Source organism: Corvus kubaryi, unplaced genomic scaffold (assembly GCF_017639235.1).
Source record: "Corvus kubaryi isolate FWS band 111438036 unplaced genomic scaffold, C.kubaryi_AGA036_p1.0 126, whole genome shotgun sequence".
NCBI classification, from domain to species: domain Eukaryota; kingdom Metazoa; phylum Chordata; class Aves; order Passeriformes; family Corvidae; genus Corvus; species Corvus kubaryi.
Window position 1 is genome coordinate 689,891 of NW_024580661.1, and position 20,819 is coordinate 710,709.

Consider the following 20,819-nt stretch of genomic DNA (forward strand, 5'->3'; position numbering starts at 1 on the left):
GCTGTTGATGGCACAGCACCTCTTCAGCTGGGGCAGCAGGGGCTGTCCTGGGGACACCCATGCCTGGGGGTATTCCTACAGTTTTCCCCTTCCTACCAGGGCATGTAAGCAGTGCCTTTGCTCTGCAGAGTCAGCCCTGGGACTGCCTGTTTTATTCCCTCTGGGATGTGAGGAGAGGCAGCGCTGTCAGGGTGACAGATCTCCCTTTTGGGGCTCTGTGCTAGAGGAACAGTTTGAGAATGAGAATACCTCCCGTGGCTCCAAGATGTGCCTCTCTCCACTCACACGTACTCATCTCATCTTCCCAAGTTCCTGCTGGGAAGGAGTGCTCTCCTTTGAGAGAATTTTTCCTTTTAACAGGTATCACACTATTATCTGTGATCTTTGTTACAGTATTTGTCAGGAGCAAAATCAATGCCCTGCCTGCCTGCCATTGTCAGAAGTTTAGTTGTTTGTCTCTCCAGCTCTCAGCTTGAGCTGTCAGCCCTGGCAGTCACAAAGTCAGCCTCTTCTGGGTGATTAGAGGAGCTGCTACGATATTAGAGCATCAGCAAACAGGACACTCTGATGCCATGTTAGAGGCAGGTACTGGCAACAGAAATGCAGAAATCCTGCCCTCCAGGGAGATGGGAATCCCAATGAAACAGAAATTCCAGAAATTCAAGATTGCCTTTTTTTTTTTTTTTAAATTGCCTCTAATGTGTTGGACCTTTCAGCAGCAGCCATGTAAGTTGCTATTTCCTGATACGCTTTTGCCTCTGACAGACAATATGTTAGTTTGAGGCTGCAGTATGCAATGTAGTTTCTGATTGCATTAAAATATGGGCATAGGAGAACAGGTGTGCCTGCTAAAGATGATGTTGGTATGCCATAGAGTTTCTGCCAGGGAGAGATTTCACTTCTGTTCAGATGTCTGCATGTGGCAACGGGTAATATCAAGAATTATTATTATTACTGTATGGTTAACACAGTAAGAATAATAGTAGTTAAATTGTTAATATCACAGGGTTAATATATTAAGTTAGTAATATATTAAGTAGCTGTTGTTGTTTTTAGGCATGAGACTCTCACAAGAATCTATTTAAGTGTGCCAGGACTGTCACTGCCTACAAAGGTTTCCAGTCTAAGGGAGCAAGATACAGCAGCCAAGACAAGGAGCTGAGCCAGCAGGTAAATGGATGCACCTGGCCAAGCCCTCAGCTGCGGGAGTAAGGAAGGAGAGAGCTCTGAAGGGTCTGTGAGGTCATGAAAAGAGGTGGAGATTAAGTCAGAGTAGCAGAAAGTGGAGTGCTGCAGGCTTGGCTGTATTAGGGGTTCTGGTGTGATGGAAATAGAAGGTTCATAGAGGTATTGGCCATTTTGCTGCCCAGAGCTCTGAGTCATGGGACATGTCTCAAAGGGACAGTTCCATGTTTGCTAGGATCTGCTACTCGGTCGATCAGTTGAGTTGTAATCCAAGCTGCCAAAACCTGTTTGGCCAAAGATCCTGGAGAATCCCAGTCTGCCGGAGAGGCCAAAACACCGTCTGCAGACAGGCAGATCTTTGAGAGCTAATGCTGTAATGCTCAGTTTGATGAGCAGAATCAAAGATAGACTTCTGGGGTTAATATTGAAGAAAGACATTCTGTTTTGTATCAACAGAAATATTTTACACAATGCAAACTCTTCTCCGGGGAAGTGTCTTCAGTGATGATCTAAAGTGTGCACTGGAGGATGATTGTCTTGCACCACACATAGAGATAACTCAACCATGAGATTGCAATCATGTTTCTAATAATTAAAAGTATGTACCTGCTTTTGTGCTTGGATATCCTGCTCTGGCCTGTGATTAAACTGTTCAGTATTAGGACATGAATTTTGACTCATAGCAGCAATCATTTGTGTAAAATCTTGCCTCTGGAAGATGTACATCCCATTCTTCATTACCTTGTGTAATGAGGCAGGCCCATAACTTTCTGGGTGGTGTATGAAAATAACAGTGGGATTGGAGTGGGTTATTTGTACTATTGCTCATTTTCTGTGACTGGGTGACATTTGCAGAAGTGTTGAGATTTGAGACAATCATCTCAGAAATTTCAAGAATGACAATTTTCTGCCTATTGTGAGATATTTACTGGTGGGAATGACTTGTGTCAAATCACTGTTACAATGAGAGTGGTCAAGCTCTGGTCTAAACTTCTGGATGTCCCTTCCAACCCAAGTTTTCTTGTGATTTTTAAATTTTTTTTTTTATTCTGACTTCAAAAATCCTCACCCGCATGGAAATCAGAAATCTGTCAGATCAAAGTGACGACAGCAAAACAAATTGGGCCACTCAATACTCTGCAGCATTCCTAAATTTTACAGGACATGCAAAAATCTACTGAATAAGAAATTGTGTAGTAAAGTGTACAAATTCTGCAGAGGGCCCTGGCAAAGCCTAGAAGGCTTAGGCTGGGCAACTCACTGACTGTCATGTCCAGCCATGGTGTTCTGATGGTCTTTAGGTGATTGAAAATGTATAATACTGCAGTGCTTAAAATAAATGAAAAATGACCTAAGAAATCATTTCACAGGGAATCTTAGAATGGGTTACAGAAGGTGGAATATGGCCCAGTGAAGTGGGATTTGCTGCCTGTCACAAGCTCTAGCTGACTCCACCAATGCAGTCTGTGACCTTAAAAGAGTTATTACATCGTTCAGTACCAGAATATGCAGAAATGGGCTTTCGCCCTCTTTTGCCTCCTTGTTTTTGATTTTTGTTGGCAGGGAGAGCGCTGGATGGGCAGCCTCTGCTGAAGTGCTCAGCATGTGCAGCAGCACTGAGCAAGGCTGAGCTGTAGGGCAGAGTAATTGCGCTGCAGAGAGCTCTAAGTGAAAAGTTACATTTCAGGACATGCACCCTGCATTATTTACATCCATCTCTCCAAGCCTGATACAGAGCGTGGCACATCTCAGAGTCCTGCTGAACATTAGAATGTAATTGCCAACTTAAATTGGTATTTGCTGGTATTATCAAGGAGACAGTGACATACACATATATCAGATGTATCTCACTGCCTTGCAAACATACATAACCTCCCACTTTTTTTCTCAGCTGTTCTCAGGAAAATACAGCTCTGAGCAGGGGTTTGGTTTATGATAATTTCTTTTGAGTCCCTGCTGTTTGTGAATTTTGCTTCTCTTGGAGAGTACCAAACAGAGGTTTGTTTATATTAAATTCAGGGAGGAGTCCTGGGGCTGTGCAGTGTCTCCCATGGATGGTCCTGGATGGACACAGCACCTTCACACCACCCCAGGAGAGGGCCAGGAGGGCTGCTCCCTGGGTTTTGTCACACTGCTCTGCCATGGATCCCACCTCCCTTTTTTGACTGAGGATCATCCCTTGTTCTTTGAAACCTGGCAGTGAGCTTGATAACTGCCTGCCTGAGCTGAAGCTGTAGCTCCTACAAAACACAGAGCTGCCACGTGCAGGTTGTCCTCTGTACCTTGCCTAATCCTGTCCAGATTATTAAAAACTTCTGTGACTGCTGTAATCCACTCATTTCCCTGGCCTCTTCCATCTGCTCCCGAGCCCCCGATTCCCTCCTGCACTGACTTGGTGTGTGTGGAGCCCCACCAGTTCACTGGCTGTTGTATTTTAGGCTAGTTTCTTGGTGGAGGGTCTGCTGCCTCTGTGCATGCCAATAAATCCCATTTATTAGACCTTTTTACTTTCAATTTGGTGTATTTTTGTGCAGTGCAGACTGCATTATTCTGGGGGGTGCTCTGGCACTTCTCTGGCCCTGTTTCAAGGCTGGTTTATTGCTGTGCTGTGCAGTTTATTGCTGTCCCCCAAGTAGGGAATCTGTCCCTGCAGCATCCTCTTACTGGGATGATAACTTTGATAGCAATTGATAAAGTTACAGGTGGGCAATAGTGCAAGAGCCTTCAAGAATTATCTTTTTAAAGAAGCCATAATTAACTTTGCTGATGAAACTCATCTTTCCACTGGCAGCTTAAATACCAGCTTCATGGCAAAGTCCCATCTCTTAAATCTAAGCAATGCCTGTAATGAATACCTGTAAATTTACAGGGATTTAGCCTTAATGTTTCAGCTGCAGAATTTTTTGATTTGCTGGGGTTTTTTTCAATTAATTTTTAATACCTACATTTCTCTATGGATAAAAAACCAGCAAGAATTATTTTAGGATTCACCCCAGTTACTTTTTAGACTTGCTTTATTATGCTATTGCTTTTTTTACTTTTTTAAATTAAAAAACTCCAGAATCTTGACTGATTATGTTCTCTTTGAAAGTCAATGATACAGTAGCACCTGGAATTCCTAAATCTCCATCTGGAATTCCTAAATCCTCAGAGGTGTCACATTTGATTGTTCAAATATGCTGTTGTTGATCTTGTGCAACAGTAGGTTCCCATATGGTTTTAAAGAATATCAGATAATCCACAAGTGGGGGACGTATTATCAGGGGTGAAAACTCACAGTTTTCTATTTATAAATAGTTATTAATTCTGTTATTTTTAAGCAATGACAGTAGCTGCCATCCTCCATGGCGTGATGTTCACTTACTAGTGAAACCAGGAATATTCAGGAAAGCACACAAGTAATGATGGGGCTAAAAAATCCAAATATGTGTTCAGCTGTTGTTTGCTTCAGTTTTGCGGCATGTTCTGGGTTGTTGATAGGCGCAAGATCTCTGATGTCACTGGGGTCACACTCCTTGGTGACCCAGGCATGGGCTCCTCCAGGCTTTACTCTCTGTTCCTGTATTTTGGGTGCAGAGCTCCCAGCTTCTTATATCCCCCTCTTCAAGCAGGGGATTGGGGTGTGTTTTGGGTGTCTTTTATAGTGGAATGCACTCAAATGTAGTCAACTATCAACCTCACATGGCATCATAAATCCCACCTTAGGTTCCGACACAATTAATTCTTTGGATTTACTGATGCCTGCACTCTGAATGAGGTGGTAAAGCAGAATGAATGTGTCATTCCAGTAGAGCAGCCTGGTCAGAATTGCCTCTTTTACAGGGAAATCCAAGATAACTATCTCTGTAATTAAATGTGCTCCTGCTTTCTTAAAAGCTGTAAACCAGACACTTTGCTGGTGTAATTGCTGAGCAGCATTTAAGAATGCTCTGTGTTATCACCTGATGTGCATCTTCAGGAGAATTATATTAGGAAGGAAAACAAGTTACTGTTTAACCATGATAAATACAAGTATTAAGTATGTGGTTGTCTTTCTTAAAATTGTTTCCTAGAAAATTAAAGCAAAACTCCAGAAATATTAATGCCAAATACACACAGCTCCAAAGAAGATCCAGCAGTAAGAAGAATTATTTTAATAGACTTACTTTTCTTCTCATTTTTCTCCTTTCTGTGAGCACTTGCTGGTATCAAAACAGGTCACTTCTATCCATAAATATAGAGTTCCATTTTTCTGAGAGGTAGACAACTGCATTTCTTTCCAAGATAACCACGATAGTTTGCCAGTATGACCTTTTTTTTTTCCCTTCAGTTTTCAAGTACAGACTTTATTGCATTGGCTGCTCTTGATTCCCAAGTGAAAGCAAAGATGCTGCTGCTTATTGACCGTGGGTTGTCATATTGAAGGTTGCTGTAATTGTGTAGTACAGCAAAGTGTTTATCTGTTCTTACATAGTCATTTTAGGCAGTAAATACTCCTTCTGGCCTGATAAATACTACTTCTTCTGCATGATTTGTGTATCCTCTCAAGATCCTGTCTCTGCTTTCAAGTGACTGAATAGCAAAGCTTTGTTGATAATTTCTTTTGTCATTTTTGCCCTGATTCTTTCAATTTTGAGTCACAATAGTCTCTGTTAATATACATGTAGATAATTTTCTCAACAGGCTGATTCCTTTTTGTTCATTCTCTGATACAAAATATTATGTTTTCCCATAAATAAGTCTCTTATCCCTTGATATTTTGTTAATCACTTTGAGGTAACCTCTCCGTTGTTTTTGTTGTTTTTTTGTTTGTTTGTTTTGGGTTTGTTTTTAAAATCTTCATATATTAAAGGTCTAATTCTGCTCCCAGTGATGCTTTCGCATATTTTTCCTTTGACTGTAATGGTGGTGTAAACCCTGAACCTTCAGCATTTGTACTGCTAAAATGTGTGGATTTTTCATATGAACCTAAATATAAGTTGTGCTTAAGAGTACACTATAGATATAGAAGGCATAAAGGCATAAAAACAAGGCATACAGGGAAAAACCTGTGAGGGAGCATAAACAAACACCTCACTTTTCTGAAATACAAGGGAAGAGGAAATCTGCCATGATGCCTTTTCCTGGTCTTAAAATCAAGAGTCATACATGGTTAGAAGGGGAAAAGGGATTTTACCTTGGTATTTATTTTAAGGATCCTTAGGTGCACATGTCCAGGTCATATGCATCGAATACACCCCGCAAAAAATGCCCCCCCCCCAAAAAAAAGATCTTGTATAACATTATAGGTCTTAATAATTAGCATATCTATCAAAGATTCCCCAATGAGAGGCTCAAGTGAGACCCCCTCCCCAAGGAGCCTTCCCCTGGATGGTTCTATCTTAGTTTACAGAATGTGTTCTGGAGAAGACCTTGGGGTCTGGGGCACACTCTCCTCTACTTACGAAGATTCTAAAATGTTTAGTCTCTCAGCTTGACAAAGAAGTACAAGAATGTAGGCAAAAAGCACTAAGAATACAGAAGTTGTAAAAAAGGTATAACAGGGGTATAAAAGAAAAGGCGAAAAATCATGGCATCAGCCAGGGAAACCAGAGACTAAGTAGATGATTGTGGTACAAAACCAAACCAAGCTAATAAAAGGCCAGACCACCCTGCCAATGATTTCTGCTCTTTCATTCACTGTGGAAGAGTTTGAGGACAGTTTCTGTTCCAGAACCTTTCTTTAGGATGAGGACTCCTTATGGAAATGAGTGTAGAAATAAGTGGTAGTTCTTCCCATAGACAGGCCATCAGTAGCAAGAGTAATCCAGTGGCCTGTGGTGGGATGTGTGTTGTTCAGTGTGCCCCAGGTGACTCAAAAGGAGCAGGGAGGTGGCCCATTTCACTGGAGATACTGCATTTTTCAGCACAGATAAAGTGAGGGCTGACTGAAGGGCTACCTAAAAAAATCCAGTGCTGATCACCTGAGTGATAAAGGTGATAGGTGAAATGCAGAAAAATGCAATGTGAGGTACATGGGGGTGGTGGGAGAAGGAGCAATCCTGAGCTCCTCTTTGAGCTGAGCATTACAACTCAGGAGCAAGATTTGGGGTAAGAAAGATTAGCTGAATTCTCCATAGGCTTCAAGAAAAAAACTGGGTCTGCTTGGGTTTAGAAAGAGGAATGAAAATAAACCAGAAAACATCATTATGACACTGCATGATGGTGCTTCTGCATCTTGAATATTGCATGTAGCTCTGGCCCCATCTTCATAAAGTTACAACAGAATTGGAAAAGGCTCATAAAAGTGCAGCCTGAATGATCAAATGTACTGAACAGGCTCCATAAAAGAAACAAATGGGACTCTCTCTCCTGAACAAATGGCCGAAGAGGTCTAGGAAACTGGGAGTTGAATATATCTTCCTGGTCAGCATCCAGCAGGAACCAAATGAAACTCAAGGGCTCTGGGTCAAAACAGAAAGGTTGTTCTTCACTAAGTTTGTGGTAAAACTCTGGAATAGCACAAGATGTTGTAGATGCCAGAAGTTTCTGATTGTTAAAACCCCCAGCACACTAGCTGGTTATATTTATGGAAAAAACGCTTTCACGTATTAAATAGAAATAGACTGTGTGTGGTTCAGGATGTCCCTACCAACCCCTCTAGTCCTGCTGGAGGCTGGAAAAGTACTTCAGGGAAGGGCTATTTTTCATAAAAAGACCCTGTTTTCCCATGCTTCCCTAGGCAGCTGCAGTGACAGGCTGTTGGGCTGGACAGACCTTGTTTTTCCTCATGCTATTTTGTGCCAGGGACAACTTTTTGCCCACCTGTATTTAGTGATGTGTGCTTTGGGGGGTGTGTTTATTAAGCAGTGTTTTGCTGCATTATGGAAGTGCATGTGACCATATGCATATTAATATATATATGGCTTGAAATACATTAATGGGTTGAAATCCATGTGTCTCAAAAGACAGGAGGAGATGCCCTGGAGTCAAACAGCTAAGCCACCTCCCACATGTGCTGTGGCTGCTGGAACTGGCCAAGTACTGAGTAAACTCTCCTGAAGGCAAGAATGATTAGTAAGATTGCCTCACAGGAAAATTTCTATTCCTGATTTCCATGAGTGTGCAGAAAAAAATGGAGATGGCTGTAGATACAAGAATGCTGCTAGCAAGGATTTTCTTGCTATTTTCTAAGTCCATGAGAGACTTTTCTCTCTCACAGAAGAGGTAGCAGAGTTATGTAAACAACCAAGCCACCTGCAACCTTGAAAAGTCTTGTTTATGGTATAGTAGAAAAATATTTTGACAATGGATGTTTTAGGATTTTAGCCAATCACCCCAAGGGGTGACTGATCCTTTGTCCAGTTACACTATGAAGAAAAAAAGTCTATGAAAGAGTTTGTAAAATAACTCAATGAATAAATCTTGCTGCACAATTCCTGCCTGCTGGATCTTCTCTCCTCCTCCTCCCTATGGCTGCAGGACACAGTGATATACCCTAGGGTCCAGGCCTGCGGTAATAGATGGCAAAACTGTTTTTCCAAGAAGAACACGTAGTAAAGGCAAAAGCCAGTAAAACCCTCGGCCTGAAGGGTGTGTTTGTGTGTGGTGGCTGTATGTGGCAGAGAAGCAAGCACTGGGGGCGTGGCATTGCTCTTACACCTGAACTCTTATGTACCTTGGCAGGTTCCAAACTGTGTTTCACCTTTCTGATTGCACTCATCTCTTCTTGGCCCCTTCAGAGAGAATGCTGCAGTACAGATGGGCAGTAGATTTTGTCCTTAGAGAGGAATGCACTGGAAATGCAGCTTTGAAACACCAGAGGAGATTGTGGCTTACACCTTGGTAATCACTGAATGGGAGCAGTAACTGCTCTGCTGTAATTAGGGTGGTGCTGAGCTCAAGGCTTTGGCCCAGTCCCACTGGCATAAGTGAAACCTGGTGGGATGAGTCCTGTGACTGGAGTGCCCTGTTGGATGGTTACAGGCTCTTCAGGAAGGAGAGGCAGGGCAAGAGAGGTGGAGGGGTGACACTATGGAAAAGAAGGGTTGGAATGTCTGGAGTTCACAGTTGAGAGCCTCTGATTAAGAATCAAGGGACAAATAAATAATGTGGATATAGGATAACCTCATTTTTGTACAATGTTTTTTTCTTTGGACACACTGGTAGTTTATGATCTGTAGATAAAGATTATGTCCAGACTACAGCTGCTGCTGACTGCAGCACAATTCTTTCTCAGGTGATTCAGTTTGCTGAAGTTGAAACAGTATTACACAGTTCATGCTTAATTGAATGGCATTGAGAAAAGTTCTTGCTTTCTCTGGAGTATGTTGTGTAGCTAACATTTAGAGACCCTGACAGTCTTGATTTCATTCCTTTTGCTGGAAGACTTTGGGAAGCTCTTCATCAGTTGACCTTTTAGGAGGCCTAAGCTTGGCTGAACAAACATGATAGCCTCAACCACCTTCTGGTGCAAATAACAGTCCCTGGAGCTGCATAGATGTATAACAGCAGATGATCTGTTTACAGCCTGGCTGTTCGTGAAGTTCACTGACACTGCAGCTGAGCTCAAATGTGAGGAAAAGCCCAGAGAGTATGTAAGTTGTAACCCTCAGTAATTTTGTTTTCACCTCTTCTGTGGCTTCTTTTCATCAGCTCACTTAAAGGTTAAAAGAAAAGTTAATTAGATAGCAACATCTCCCTTCATAAGAGAATCTGAGGTCAGGACAGCTGCTCCTATCAGCTCCGAGGCTTTTCCTATTGGCAGCAGACCGTGGCCACTGGGAGGTGGGTTGTCTTCTTGGACAGAAATGAAGATGCCATAACCTACCCATTAGATGATGTTTGAAAATTCCTGGAAAGATCGGTTTGGATGCAGAGATTATTACACTGCTAATTTGAGAATGAGACTGCAAGCAGAACCGGTGTTTAATCTCTAATTCCAGAAGATAATTTGATTTTATTCTTGAAGTGTTTTGTGCTGTTACCAAAGGCTGGAAATATTTAGAGTTATAGAATGGTTTGGGTTGTGAGGGACCTTTAAAGGTCAGCTAGTCCATCCCCATCCTGCAATGAGCAGGGGCATTTTCAATTTACCTATACCCAGCTTCCTCTGGTGGCCCTGACAGTCAGTTTTCAGGTGAAAACTCTTGTGATGGGAAACCAGATTTTGTGCCTCTCCTTGACTCAGTGGCCCCATCACAGACACCAGATCAATTCTAAAAGGAGGAGCTAACCCCTTAAAGAAAAAGTCAGTCAATCACCAGGGAATAACAGCTTGAAAGATACTGTCTGTAAAACAATTTGGCATTTATAAATCATCTGGATTGCAGAAGGTAGATTACTTCAGCCAGGATATGATTTCAGCAAAGTCTTTCTCAATCAGAGAGCTTACCCATTTGTCTTGGTTTGAAAGACAGGTGTCTGCCAAGGAAGGCAGGAGTCTCCCTTGAAATGAAAAAAAAATGCAACCCCCTTCCCTCCAAATTATTATAATTTTGAAATTAAGGGGCTTTCAGGCAAAGGTATGAGGAATAGGAATACCAGTTCTTTACTATTCTATATATATATATGTATATATATATATATGTATAACAAGGCAAACAAACAACAATAACCATGGCAGTAACAGCAAACAGAACCACAAACCCAGTCCCAGCCTTCTCGACTGTCCGGCCCTTTCCCCTCGGGTGCAGTTCCGCTCGCAGCCGGCAGGGGCGCTGGCGGCTCCCGGTGAGCAGGGCAGGTGCGATGGTTCCCCCGCGGCTGCAGGGGGCGCTCCGGAGCGAGCTCGGGGAGCACGCGGCACTGGCGGCCTGGGATCCCGGGAAGGGATGGAACAAAGGCTTCACAAACCCCTGGGCAGCCAATCCCGGTGTCCGGCTGGACCCTCAGGAACAGCAGGCTGGAACGGCAGGGACGAGCACAAATCCTGGGTGGCAGAGGAGATGTATCAAACTCCAGAGCTGCAGAGGGAACCCCGGGAAGTCTCAGTGGGAAGGATGTGCAGGGCCACAGAGTAGCGAAGGCTCGAAGCAACGGCAGGGGCAGGGAGGCCGAAGCCCAGCTCCCAGCGGGGCAGGGAAAGGTGGGCTTGGGAATCCCAGGGTTTCTCTGGTAGAAGGAAGGCAGCGGAAAAAGCAGAAGCCTGCAGTGCTGACAAATTCCTTCCAGCCTCTCTCTCCATCCAAACGCCAGGAACTAACAGCCCACAAGCCCAGGTGAAAGACAGCATCCAGTAATTTGTCCCCCTGGCAAGATGTATGGGGAAAATTCTTTAAGAGAAAAAGAAAACAGAAGGAGAACTCCTAAACCCCAACACCACTAAACACATTTTGGTTTTATATACAGGGCCTCTGTTAGGCTCTGCCTTTCCCAGACAGTCATTGGAGTATCTGTCTAATTTCTACTGTGTTCTTCAGAAAATGAGCCTGTACAGCTTGGTCTGCAGGGCCTCCTTGGGAACAGCAATGTCTGGCAGAAGATGTTTGTTCTGCTTGGTGCTCTGTTGTCTTTCTCGAATGCAGAGAGAACCTTCAGCACCTGGTGGCCATTGATGTACTGTCCAAAGAGAGATGCAAATAAACATAAAGGTTAACCCTTTCTTTCTTCTTAGTGGCTAGGAAGGAAGAAAAACTGAGTCACATGTGTGATATCAAAGTTTTCCAGGACATTACAAACATCCCAGTGTCTCAACTATGACAGTTCCAGCTGTCTTTCCTTGGGTTTTGTGCATTGAAAACCAGGAATGCAATCCTGTATTAAACCAGCTTGCATTAGTTAGCTTTCTGAGTGTTTACTTATTTTATATCAAGGACAAAGATGTAGATTTTTATTCTCCATGTGGTAAGCAATTACATTTCAGAATTTCTCCAAGCAGTAGTTCACTTAAAGAAAAACCTAGACATCTATAGATACAGGTATCACCCCCTCTCTCCTCAACATGTCCTGTGTCTTCCAGAGATTTAGATTCATGGCTGTATTTCACCAGTGCTCTATTGTGTTATGCTTGTCAAAGCCATGATTTTGGATAAAAATAGATTAGAAGCACGCCTGTGCAAGCCCTCGTCTCTTACAACACTGGGAGAAGAGTTGACTGGAGTCATGACAGTTATCACTGGCATCACAAGACAGCAGCTATCCCAGCACTGGAAACATCAGGCTTGCTATGAAGTTAACCTTTGGTGGCAGTCTTTTTCAGGTTTTTTATAGCTGGTGTATGAGAAAAGCTGGAGTATCCCCAGAGAGAATAATAGACTGTAGGGAGAGAGCTGATTATTAATTCCATTAAATGTGGTCTAGCTTTGGTTTTTCTTTTAGATTTTCAGAAAAAAATCCCAAAGCTCTTGTATGGGGTATTTTTTCATTGCAGTGATTTATAATGATTTGGAGAAAGGATCAAAGTATTGAAATCTCATGCTATGAAAAAGATTTTTCAAGGATCTGTTACGATCCAGTTATAAAAATTTTTAGAGATGACTCTGCCCAAATTAAGGTGCAAATGAGACCATATGCCAAAGTCAATAGTATGGATTTTATTTAACAGTAAATGAGAGAGAGAGACAGAAGTAAGAAAAGAACTGGGGGGAGAGAAAAATAAATGACAGAGACAGATTAAGTAGAAAGTATCACTGCTCTGTGGATCCCAATGGTGTCCTGTTGCTCCTCTTCATAGGTCTTCTTGGTGGTGAGGGTCCCCCCAAAACACAGACTTCAATGGATTCATACATGTTTGGGCCAGGCGGGAATGCCCAGGGGCCTCCCCTGGCAGGGGGAAGTTTGACACTCTCTTGCACCAGACTCTGGATATGTTGCATCATTGTGCATCATGCACAGTGCTCTGCTGCAAGGCCTCAGCAATGAGTCTTGGGGGTGTCTGATGGATTCTGACACCCCCTCACCTGCCCATCATGTGAATGTCCTTTGTGTGTGGCCTTCCTGGGGTTGGGGGGTTTTACACTCAGCCAGTTTGTGTGAGGGAGGATGAATTTCCAGTGCCTCTGACCAGAGGTTGTGCCACAGCCCCAAAACTCTCCTCCTCCTCGCACCTTAGCTGGGGGGGAGTCTGTGCAAACCTGGCCTCAGCAGATGAGCCTGTGGGCTGTGGCCTTCCCCCACCCCATGGAACCAGCCAGAGCTGGTTTTCAGGACAGCTGCTGGGTTTGGCTTTCTTGTGGATACATTCTTCTCCCTCAGCCTTGTTTACTTCTCCCTAGACCTAACTGACCAACAGTGTCACCTTTATCTTCTCTCAAGTTCCCTCAGGTGGCATAACTCACAGTCCAAAGTTCCAGTCAGGCATATTCAGGGAGAGGGGGGCTCCAGTGGTCACAGCTTCTTTATACAGTTTTGCCATAATGGACAAAAAGTCCTTCATAACAGTGTTCAAGCCAGTAACCAGAACATTTCAGTCTCTCACAGTAAGTCAAAAGCATTTTTTGAAGGATGTCTATTTCCGAGTGTTACCTGTCCTCGCAGTTGGCTCCTCAGTACAGCACTGTGAGAGGCAGAGCTACGCAGGCTGTCAACAGCCTTTCGGTGTGTTAGCAGGGACTCTATTGCTCATCCTTATCCACACAGACCCAACACACCTGCTCTGCTCTCTGTGGGGTTTGGTTCTGTGCTCCGGTTTGGCCAAATTTAGAAATATATCCTCTGAGGGAAGGTACAACCACCCCTCCCCCACCAGGTTCGGGAAAAATAAATTTTCCTCGAAGGAAAGTGAAGGAGATAAAACTATTTATTTAACAAACACACAGGAAAGGAAAATAATGCTAAATAATAAAATCTCTCGCTGTGGAGAAAAAAACCTGGGAAAGTGTTAGAGTCCTCCCTTTGGTCTCTTCGGAGCTGGGGCTTGGCCCAGGGCCAGGCCGTCTGTGCCCAGTGGAGAGTCCTCCTGATGTGTTCTAATATTGAAGCAGTCCAGCAGAAAAGGGAGAAAATCTGAAATTCCAGGGAAGAAAAAAAAATTCAACTCTCAGTCTCTCTCCGGAGAAAAAGAAGCTGAACCCAGGGACCCCTGGCCAAAAGCTGACTGGAAAGCAGCAAGCCGGGTGCCTCCTCCCTCCCCTGCTGCAGCTGGAAAAAAAACTATCTCTGTGTGACCTTGAACAAGCTGCAAACTGCTTTGAAAAAGTTTGGTCAGTTTTTTCCTTCCCCCTCTCAGGCTCAGTTTAGAGGCATAGAAAGGGACAAAGTTAGTTTCTGGGCATAGGGCAGTGACATGGGATACACATCATAAGGTCACCCCAAGACATTCTGATGTGTGCAGAAAGCAGGTTTTGTTTCTGCAGACTCCTACACAGAAGATGTGGTAATGTGTGTTCTTTTTTTTGCTCGTCTATCTTTTCTTTCCTGAAGATTTTTGTTGTTTCAAGGCTTACAAAACCCAGACAAAACAACAAAACACCTTACCTGGAGCCCCAGGATTCTTCTGTAGAAAAGCCCAAAGCACAGCTTTTAAGTAGTGGTTGAGCCCCTGCCTAAGTGCAGGAGGGCACCTGCAGTTACATCTGTTCACCCTCTTGGTTTGAGCAGAGCTCTCACACCTTTATTGCATTGTTCAAGTACACACAAAATCAGCCTCCTCTGGCCTTCTCCTGGGGGGTCCCCTGGTTGTTGCAGTGTTTGTTTAACGTGCTAAGGGTAAAGGAGGCACTTCAGCACTGCGCAGGAATGTCCACAGGCACTGTAGTTCTGTCACAAACTGTGGAGAGTTCTGTGATCCCACTCCCACCTGGGGATCCCTACTGCTAATACCACACCAGTGCCATAGTTTCTATTCCATCTATGCAGAATTGCTTCTGATTTAAAACATTTATCCTGCTTACAAGAATTTAGTTATTGGTTGCTGTCACCATAGGCATAAAGAATCTCCAGATGCCAGGAAGGTGTTTTATCTCTGTGCAGGTATTGGGGTATCCCATAAACCTGACACATACAGCTTGATACACAACTTGCATGTCATCGAATTCCACCTAAAACCTGTTGAGAAAGAATAACCTTCTTATTCAAAGAGAAGGGCTGATGACAAACTGCACGTTCTGTAGACTTTGGGCAGTGCTTTCCCTCCAGAGTCATCTCCTCCTGAGCAGGATGCAGCACCTCCAGTGGAGGGGTTGGTCTGGGCACTCACATCTGCACTGCCATGCTAATTCTTTAATTTATTCACATTATTTCTCTCCAGCCTGCCCCCTTCTTGGCTGAGCTAGCACACTGAATGACCAAGAGACTCTTTTCCTTTAATGAAGACTTCGAGTTAAAAAGGAGGTTATTCAAATTCATTCTTTTGTGAGAAAAATAGAGATACTGCAGTCTGAGCATGGGAAAGCTTGAGTTCTACCCCCAGACCTCACACTGCCTGGGAGATATCTTAATTCTCTTCCTGCTTTCTCCACATTTAATGGCTTCAAAAGTTGGGCTCCTTGGGAGAAATTATCCTGATCTTTCTTTTCTCATCTTACGATGCAAAAGTGAGGTGGCACCCTGGTCTCGCATCACCAGGGTGGTGAGTGTATGTTTCAATAAGGTTTCACCACTAAAAAGATAAAAAAATTAAACAGATTTATTGCACCATGTTTTGTAGTAAGAAACAGAGCTGTTAAGCAGATTAAGAGGAAATTTTATCACCCAAAGGAATTTCATTTTCAGTGCAACTTCTCCCCTTCCTTCCTGTGTTAAACCAGCTCTTTAATTACTTGTAAACCTACAGCATCAAGCATCAAGTGAAGGACGTGAAGCCCTCTCAGGGTGTAGCTATGGCTGCAGATGTCACGTTCTCATCTCTGCTTCAGTTATTCAACATTTCAGCATGTTCCTACTTCAAAGTGAGGTATTTGTATGTGCAAGGTACCCCCAGGAGTGCTGGTGCTCAGGAGTGTAGAGAGGCCTATAAATTCTTTCTCCTTCTATTTATTGTGTGGAAGGTCACTGCTGCTGCCGCTGAAAGGCACAACATTTGTGTCTCACACTCTGAAGCTGCAGTGCAAGCCCACACAAATTACTGGGGGAAAGCAAAACAGTGGAGGGAGAGTGCTGTGCCCTGACATCCAGGTGCTGTGTGATACACTGGATGGCTGTGAGCAGATGCTGTCATCTTACCTGGCAATGCAGCAACAGTTTGGAGTCCTTTGGAGCCTTTCACAAAAAGATAAAATTTATCTGACACTTCGAAGGGAAGGGGATTGTCTGACTTACGGACTGGAGTTCTCCCTTTCCTTTCAAGTCATCTCTTACCTGCAATATAGACACCTCTTTTAAAAGGTGGAAAAAGAGATGGAGACAAAGGGAAAACAAAGTTAAAAAGAATCCAAATTATCACATAGGTTCTGAACTGCAATGACTCCCCTGATGAGAAAGATGACCCACAACATTATTTGATTCTTCCATGTGCTGCCAGGGACCAGGCCCCGAGGTCAGAAGCAGAGGGCTTTGGTCTACACACATAGAGTAAGAAAATACTGATGTAGAAAGCCAAACCCACTAGACCTGCATGGGTTTTTACTGGCTTTTGAAAGATGTTTAAATCATTACTAGAATGTTCACACCTCTCTGCTGGCTTAAGCGAAAGGTCCGTAGCCTGTTACGCTCTTTTCAACACAAGCAAAGCAGAGTGGAAGAATAGGGAAGCCGGGTAGTGATGATTCCTTAAGATCCCGGATTATCTCCTGAAAATGTGTGCTTCAGGCACTTCTGAACCAAATACTGTGTCTCTTTACTCAACAGACCTCAAGGGGTTTTCTTTCCTTTAATTTGCAGGATATATTTTGAAGCCCTGTCAGTTTTTGACAGCCACAGCATCCTGCGGTGAGGAGCTTTGCAGCTTCACTGTGCACAGTATAGAGAAATTTTCCTTGTGTTTTAATCCTGTGATTTAAAAATGTATTTCTATTGTATAATGTCTCACTGTTTAAAAAGAGAGTGAACACTTACGTTGGTTGTATTTAAATTGTTATCATATATCCTGTTGGTCGGCTGTTTCCCCAGATGGAAAAGTTTGTCTGTTCAGTTATCCTTCTCACAAAATCCATTCCATGCCTTTGATCAGACTTGTTGTTTTCCCCTTGCTCTTTCCAAATCCATGGTATGTTGCAGATAGGCGCTTTGGAATTGCAAACAGCACTCATGGTGCAGGTGCACTGCATACTGATGTGAGGAATTGGGATGTCTTCCCTGTTCTGTTCTTCCCCTTTCCTAAGAACTTGGAGCATTCAATTCCATTTTCTGACCTTTACAGAGCACCATGCTCAAGTTCTCATGGAGCAGCCTATATGGCATATTCTAATCCCAGTGTCTCAGCTGGCTCAGAACCTGCCACTGCGTACACAGATTTAGGATTGCATTTATGCATGATATAACATTTCTCTGTGATGAATTTCTTCTACTCCTTCCTCCCACACTCACTCATTGTTGCAGAATTGTGGTGCTGGTGTCCCCAGCCCAATCCCATTGCTGACATTCTGGTGTTCTCAGCTGGCTGTGTCACTCCCTGCGCTACTCACCCACCCGGTGTGGCACAGCGTTTGGTGACCTCCCAGCCTGTACTTCGCAGTGCTCACCTTCCTGACAGCTCCTTAGCTAGGGGAAGCCCTTCAGTCCCATGCAACGCTTACTCTGTGAGCTTTGGGATTGTTGTGGTTTGACACTGGTCCAACACCAGGCACCCACAAATGCTGCTTGCTCACTCTCCCCTGCCACAGCTGAGCAGAGGAGAGAAAACTTAACAAAGAGTTCATGAGTTGAGATAAGGACCAGGAGAAAACACTCCAAGGGCAAAACAGGCTCAACTTGAAGTTGCAAAGTGAATTTATTACAATCAGAGGAGGATAATGAGAAGTAAAAGAAGCCCTTCAAACACCTTTTTCCCTCCAGCCCCTCACTCCTTCCCACCAACAGTGCAGGGAGACAGGGCAGGGGGGTTTGGTCAGTCCATCACCTGAGGTTTTCTTGCGCTGCTCAGGGAGAGGAGTCCTTCCCCTGCTGCACTGTGGGGTCCCTCCCATGGGAGACAGTTCTCCACAAACTTCTCCAGCGTGGGTCCACTCTCACAAGCAGCAGTCCTCCCAAAACTGCTGCAGCATGGGTAACTCTTCCACGGGGTGCAGCCCTCCAAGGACAGGCTGCTCCAGCCTGGAAGCAGGGGCCTTCTCTCTCCCCTGGGTCTCCCACTGGATCACAGCCTCCTCCAGGCATCGACCCCCTCCGGCATGGGCACCTCCCCCACGGGCTGCGGGTGGATCTCTGCATCCCCCGGGGATCCCCACGGGCTGCGGGTGGATCTCTGCGTCCGCCGGGGATCCCCAGGGGCTGCAGGGGCACGGCTGCTTCACCATGGTCACCACCACGGCCTGCAGAGGAATCTCGGCTCTGGCTCCTGGAGCACCTCCTCCCCTGCCTTCTTCACTGACCTTGGTGTCTCCATGTTGTTTCCCTCACATGTTCTCACCTCCTCCTCTTCTCTGGCTAGAAAAAAAACTGTGGCCCCACTTTGTTTTGATTTTCTTCTTAAATATGTTTTCACAGGGGTATTATCAACCTCTCTAATCGGCCCAGCTTTGGCCAGCAGCGTGTCCATCTTCAGAGCCATGAGGGATTGGCTCTGCCAGACAGGGTGGAAGCTTCCACCAGCTTCTCACAGAAGCCACCTCTGTGGCCACCCCACTACCAAAAACCAGGCTGTGCAAAACCAACACAGGGGTAAAACATGGGAGTTGTGATTATTTTTTATTAAGGGAAAGTCTTTTAGTTTCATTGCTTGCCACAGTACCATTTAGTTCACCTTTAAGTGTTGCATTAAAGACACCTTAGTCATTCCCTTTCCTTTTCCTGATCTGCTTCCAGGCAGTGCTTTTGCCTTCTAGGAAGAAGTCAGCACCCTGTAACTTATTGCCACTTGTAGTCTGTGGACAAACCAGGAGCGTGCAGGCATTATGTGGGGCCTGGCAGCATGGGAGGGGCATGCCTTGCACAGGCATTTTGCAATAGTTGCTCATAGCCCTGGTCTGCTTTCCCAGTGTCTGTCTTGTCATTACAGTCAGAAAGTACTTGTCCTCTTAATAGCAGTCACTAGATTGCAAAATTAGAAAATTAAGATAAACAGGACACCAGCTGTCAAACCAGTGGCAGGTTCCCAAAGTGGACTGCATACTGAAAACTGGGCAGCAGTGAACATGTTGTGATAACAGTTCTGTTGTTGTCCCTGTGTTTGTATTTAGTACGCAGCAAAGGTCAGTTCCGCTCTGGGAATTATATTGAAATGTTCATCACTGGAATGGTGCCTGCAGATCACTGAGTGAGGACTGCATACAAAGCTTCAACCCATGCAATAAATAATACCTTCTCCCATCTCCAGTGGCAAGTGTGAGCCGAGCTGGAATTCATGCTCTGGGTGCCCTGGAAGGACTCTGTATTTCAGGAGATGGAGAAGGGGACCTGTGACCAGGGCTCTCTTTGCAGCAGTTGTTCTGAAGGATGATCCCGTATTCTCCTGATCTGTGGTGGAGGACTTAGCAGGTGTTTTTGAACTACAGAGTTTACAGCTCACTGGCACGTGGGAGTTGTTACTGTTCATCGCTCTCCATTGTAGATGAAATGAAGGCACTGATAGAAAAGTCACACTGCAGTTTATCACAGGAACTGTGAGGCTGCCCTGGAACAAATGGGCGTTTCCAACAGCCCTCCCTGGAGCAGAGTGTGGGGATGTAGTAGGGACAGAGCTGCAACATGGAAACACTTCCAGAAATCGCATCAATTGAACATAGGAGCTTTCACAGCAAATCCTAGAGCCGGGGAGTGGGAACAGGCCTTCTGCAAAGACGGGTTTGTCTGAGCAGGGAGCTGACACTGGAAGTTTATTTTCAGGTAAACATCAGGTGATATGGAATGGCTAGAAAGGTGTCTTGTAGAGGTTAGTTTTTAGCAAAGACTTCTTTTCCTGTGCCATGTTCGAGGGAGAAAGGAAATTGTCAGAGAAAACTTATCCCTGTACAATGAATATTTAGTACAAGAAGGCATCTGCCATGCTAAGAATTTGCCAGAAAGAACTTCCACACTACCTGTATAAAACAGTTTTGTAACAGTTTTTATGGTCTTTGACAGCTGGAACTCTGTAAGTTTTCTTGTCTAATCATGACGTTTACTAAATACTAAGTAGCTGTCCTGTACTATGATTTCTTTGCTCTGAATCACTCTCACAGTAAATATTTTTATAAGCAGGAACCCTGCCCTGTGCTTAACTTTTAATTTTATTATTTAAAGATGTCATTAATTCTAATTAGAAGTTACGTTGAAATTCTGGATGCTTGCTGGCAGGAGTTGTTTATTTGAATAGTTGTACCAATAACATTCATTGAAAATATAAGAGATCAAAGTTTCAAAAAGATTCTAATAAAACCAGAATTGAAAACTTGGAAAAATCAGTGCTGGGGAAGTGAGGAATATAGAAGACAGCCAAATAAACTGGAAGTTTCATTGTTGTCCACTTTTATTATTTTAGTACAGGTCTTAGACTATTTGAGCTTTCTCTTAATGTTCCACTTCCTGGAATCCTGTGACTAGCAGAAAAGTAGATCTTAATTAAAAGTACTTCAGGACATCATTGATTGAAAAAAATGAAATCGCAGGAAAAGATGTTTCAATAGCATGCATGTAAAGATGGAGGTGCTAGAAGGCAAATA